This window comes from Mytilus galloprovincialis, chromosome 4 (genome assembly GCF_965363235.1).
Source record: "Mytilus galloprovincialis chromosome 4, xbMytGall1.hap1.1, whole genome shotgun sequence".
In the NCBI taxonomy this organism is placed as follows: domain Eukaryota; kingdom Metazoa; phylum Mollusca; class Bivalvia; order Mytilida; family Mytilidae; genus Mytilus; species Mytilus galloprovincialis.
In genome coordinates this window covers 39,017,943-39,023,843 of record NC_134841.1, presented here as the reverse complement: position 1 = coordinate 39,023,843, position 5,901 = coordinate 39,017,943, and positions in this window count along the sequence as shown.

Genomic DNA, 5,901 nt, shown 5'->3' with positions numbered 1-5,901 from the left:
TTTGATAAAACAGATGTAAAGAAGTACATATTAAGAAAATGACAAACTGTTTTATATCGAACAAAAACAAAACAAAATATACCGTAAAGCTAACTATAAAAGACTTTGAGTTTAAGAATTCAAGACAATGAAGCGGGGTTCAACGTGTTTGTGAGCGCACCAACATTTCTTCATATTTGAAAGTGGTGTAATAGCACAAAATTAAACAAACACTGTAAAAATCAGTTGAAAACAGCTAAACTTAAAATATATCTGTACGCGAAGCGCACAACTAAACACTACAATCTCCGATATATGACTACTCGCTTATTTAATTTTGTTTGTCAGAAAGATAATTTAATACTGTTTGAAAATTTGATATCCGATCTATTAATTTATGTGTTTCTCTTGGTTTTATTTTGTAACTTGGATTTTTTCTCTCAATCAAGTTTTGACCATTGAACACCAGTATACTACTGTTGCCTTTTTTGCAAAGTATTATCATAATACATGTACCCGAAAAACGGTAGATGTCGTTTTGTGCAATCCCTATTTTACACTGGCTCTTGTTAAAGTTCTTGTTTACTAAATTATTATTGTATTACTACTCATTCAAAGACATATCATTTAATCTGGCGGTAAATGCATTAAAGGAATGTTTGGAAATATGATTTCAAACTTATTCTAACTTTTTTCTTTCAGAGAAAATGTGGTAAATAACAATGGGTAATGAAGTAATATCCTATGTGAATAACTTTTGCTCTATAGCTGATAAGTATGAAGTTATGAAACTGAGCCGTCCAACAGATGTCATTGCAACACAATGTATCAAATATTGCACATTATTTATTAAGAATATTGCTTCTTCGACTGTACATATACTGTATATAAACATAATGCATGTATTTTGAATAATTGATTACACTAATAATCAGTTTATAAATTTAAATTAATGATCTTCTGTTTATAATAAATGTCTTTTAAAAAACGATCAAAACGATGAGAATTAATATATTACTGTTGATACATTTGTTTATGTTACAAAACAAACAACCCAATAAAGGCAACAGTAGTATACCGCTGTTCAAAACTCATAAATCTATGAACAAAATACAAAATCGGGTAACAAACTAAAACCGAGGGAAACGCATTAAACATAAGAAGAGAACAACGACACAACACTAAAATGTAACACACGCAGAAATAGACCAAACATCAGACAAAATCCCAAGAGAATAACAAATATAACATCAAAACCAAATACATGAATTTGGGATAGACAAGTACCGTGACACGTCTTATCGCAATGTGAAATAACAATGACAGCAATCTTTGAGACATCTATATATCGAAATATTTTTTTTTCTCACCATGTCACTGATCTTTTTTGTGATGCTGTCAGATCGTTGAAAGTCCTCCTTTAACGAAAAATAAACTCATTATAGATACCAGGATTGTAATTTTATATTTGCGTCAGATGCACGTTTCCTTTACAAAAGAACAATCAACGACACTAGATTCAAAAAATGTTATAGGCAAAAAAAAAGTACGAAGTTGAGGAGCATTGATGATAAAAAAAGTCCTAAAAGTTTTTGCCAAATACGTCTAAGGACTTCTATTCCTGAGGTAGTAAAGCATTAGTAATTAAAAAATTCAATGTTTTGTAAACAGCTAATTTATAATTATGACCATATTAAATTGTGACCTTTCTTTATTGTTTCTTTCTTCTATTTAAAATGATAGGATGTGTGTCCTTGATTTACTGTAATTACGAAGTGATTAAATGTTTTATGTCTTCACATAAAGCTAACCCAAAAATATATTAAAATCCATCATCGAGTTTTCAAGAATGTGATATGAAGATGTATGTTGTAAACGAATACTTGCTTCGTTTCAAAATAAAGCATTTTGACGTTTTCCGACGCCTCCACCAATGTTTTATAACATACGAAATAACGTGGTTACTTCGAAACCAATCCTGAAGTTTCATATTTCTTTCATATAAACAACAATTTCGATTATTATTCACTACTTACCCCTAATTTCGTTCCATTTAATTTCATCCGTAAAATAATGTTCACTGATATAGACCTCGTTAATGGATTACATAGTTTCATTCTTTGTGGATTATGATTTAGCCGAATTGAAATAGATGGAAAAAAAACCCGGTTAAATAAATATTTGATTTGTTTTCCTTACGCTAACTTTTTGTCAGAGTTAAACCATTTGATTTTTTCTCGTTTTGCAACATGCATGAGGTTTAAAGAAAAGTGATTAGATAAAAAAAAACCAAAAAAAACATATCTTTGTATATAATGATACAGAAACTTATTTTGGAAAAACACAAAATAGGGGACACTATGGACATGATTATAGTATAGCAAAAAGAAAAATGAGAACAACAACAAAAAAATAATCCGAGTAAAAATCAAAACTGAACGTCCCTTATTAAATGGCAAAATCAAAACACCAATCGCAACAAACGAATGGATAACAACTGTCATATTGATGAGTTAGTATACGCATTTTCTTCTTATAGGCATTTTCTTAAGGGGGAAGGAAAAAAAACACATACTCACAACGTCACTGGCGCAATTACAAAATGTCAACCCTGGTATTACCAATGTTATTTCAACTGATCAGGCGGAGGTTATGTTTCAATTTGCATAAGGACAGTCTATTCGAAGATGTGTGTGATAAGGATGATTGCTGTAATAATTATCACTACTGATCTTTAATCACTTATCAGTTTCACTAAACAGATATACAATAGAACGAGGTGTAAAATGTGGATGAATAAAATGTTTTACAATTATAGCATTCTTATGTGTGCTAAACAGAGTATTTTGAAGTATCGGCTATCATATTATTCTGTTTGAAACTTTTTTGAATTTGAGCTTTATTTTAAACTTTTTTTTAATAAATAATAGGACCCCATTTTTCTTCTGTAATTTTGATCAATTATATTTGCAACTTATCAAGAAACTGAATGGGTCCATCAATGCCCATGCTACGTCAATCTTTAAAGACCCAAATGTTGCGAAACACTTATCCGACCTCCATGATAAATATGTTGTTGTCCCCGCAGACAAAGCCCCAAATAACATCGTTTTTGTCTGTAAAAGTCACTACATTAATTGCTTGATAAACGAATTAGGTATAGACAATTCACTTGGAAACTCAACATATACCTTCATGACACTTACCAAAGAGGAAATCCTGGATAATCATAGGTCTGTTCTTTGTTCTTTTTGGTATTTCAACCAAAGATGAAGAACTGGATCGTTCATCACTGTATTGGATACCTAAACTACATAAGTGTCCTTACAAACAACGGTATATTGCTGGGTCTTCCAAGTGCTCCACGAAACCTCTTTCTAAATTATTAACATCTATTTTATCAGCAATCAAAGACGAGCTTCAAAGTTATTGTGAAACTGCCTATTCTAGAGGTGGCGTGAATCAGATGTGGATACTTAAATATTCCAAAGATCTTTTAGAGTACATACAATCTAACTCTCTTTCATCTTGTAACAGTATTAAAACATTTGACTTTTCTACTCTTTACACAAGTATTTCACATTCCAAATTAAAAGACAAATTGAAAGAGTTGGTATTACTTTGCTTCATAAAAAAGAATGGCCAACGTAGAATCAAGTATCTTGTCTTAGGGAGGGATAAATCATACTTTGTAAAGAATCAGTCTGATTCAAACAAAAAGTTCTCTGAAACCGATATTATCAAGATGCTTGATTTCTTGATTGACAACATATTTGTAACGTTCGGAGGACGTGTTTTTCAACAGACTGTCGGCATCCCAATGGGAACTAACTGTGCCACTCTACTTGCCAACTTGTTTCTTTATTATTATGAGGCTGACTTCATGCAGGAACTTCTTAGGAAGAAAGATAAGAAGTTAGCAATATCCTTTAACTCTACTTTCCGCTATATAGATGACGTTCTTTCACTAAACAATTCAGAATTTGGTGACTATGTGGAACGCATCTTTCCCATCGAATTGGAGATAAAGGATACTACAGATACAGTTAAGTCGGCTTCATATCTTGACTTACATCTAGAAATTGACAATGAGGGTCGGTTGAAAACAAAACTTTACGACAAAAGAGATGATTTCAGCTTTCCAATTGTGAACTTTCCATTTCTAAGTAGCAACATTCCAGCAGCACCTGCATACGGGTTATATATCTCCCAATTGATACGATATTCCCGTGCTTGCATTTCCTATCATGATTTTCTTGATAGAGGGTTACTGCTCACAAGGAAGCTATTAAACCAAGAGTTCCAAATGGTGAAGTTGAAATCATCCCTTCGTAAATTTTACGGACGCCATCACGATTTGGTTGACCGTTATGGAATAACCGTTTCACAAATGATATCGGATATGTTCCTTACGTCGTAACTACAATCCCCTTCCCTTTCATGAATGTGACCTACCGAATTAGTCTATTTACCGGATTTGTAATCACATAAGCAACACGACGGGTGCCACATGTGGAGCAGGATCTGCTTACCCTTCCGGAGCACCTGAGATCACCCCTAGTTTTTGGTGGGGTTCGTGTTGTTTATTCTTTAGTTTTCTATGTTGTGTCATGTGTACTATTGTTTTTCTGTTTGTCTTTTTCATTTTTAGCCATGGCGTTGTCAGTTTGTTTTAGATTTATGAGTTTGACTGTCCCTTTTGTATCTTTCGTCCCTCTTTTATCTCCGTGCGTTCTCATAGAAAATCAACTGATGTGTCTCATTATATATTTTGCGAATACGCATAGTGTTCACATGTCTAAAGCGGACCAATGACCATAACTTGACACTTCATTGAAAAGTTTATCCCAAAACACCTGTCTGAAGATGGACTTGTCTATGAAGAGCGAACGGGTTAGACCCCGCCCAGTCAAGTGAAGATAAAAACGAGTATTATCTATGTTGAGTTTAATGCAACATAGGAATAATATGTAAAGAATCTTTAGACACTAATAAAGATCAAGAAAATGTCAATGTTTTGCAAGCTTCAATATATAATATATCCTCGAATAATATGATTATTTCTATGACAAAATATTGAACAAATATATAGAATAGACTAGAATAGAATATTTATATTTACCAAATTAGGGCCCTAGAAGGGCATATAGCATACAGACAATATTATTATAAACAACAACACATGCAATACGCACACAATAACAGATCTGTAACAAGTGTTATAAAAATAATAAAACAAAACAATATACTACAGAAAATACACTCAACAAAATAGTAGCAATGTATTATTATCCAATGCATACTATGTTGACATTGACTCAAGGGCACCCGGTAAGTGTTTTTTTTTCACTTTGAAAAGACAAACAAGAGGCATTAGTAGTTTGTGCGGATAAATCTCAATATAAAAAATACAAACAAAAAAAACAACCAAGAACCAAGAGTCGGTGCTTAAAGGGAAGTCCCTACTTGTACTTAAAGCAGATGAGTCAAACTCCTAAATTATTTAAAATATATTTTAAAAACATATTTTTGTAGATTATAGATTCTGTGTCCAGCCAGCAAGGATCATCAAGGGAGAATTTGAAATTCTTATGATCTGTACAGGCTTAACAGGGTATCCAAATTCATGTTAAAGAGTTATAATGAAATTAGTTATTGCAAATTAAGTTGTCCTTCAATTCTTAGTATCTATACTATTAAACGAGAGGACCTCATTTTGTGTGTCGCTTCTCTTCCTTCCACAATAAATTAATCATCATGCCTCTGTGTTCTTTAGGTAACATGCATAGTCTCATTTGTCATCCATTCTTATAATTATTCAGATTGAGTTATTTTGGGAGAAAAACGACAAATTAGGTGTCCGGATATTGTTTCCGTTATCAGACTGACTTTTAGTCATAGATAAGACTTCCGGTTTTAAAC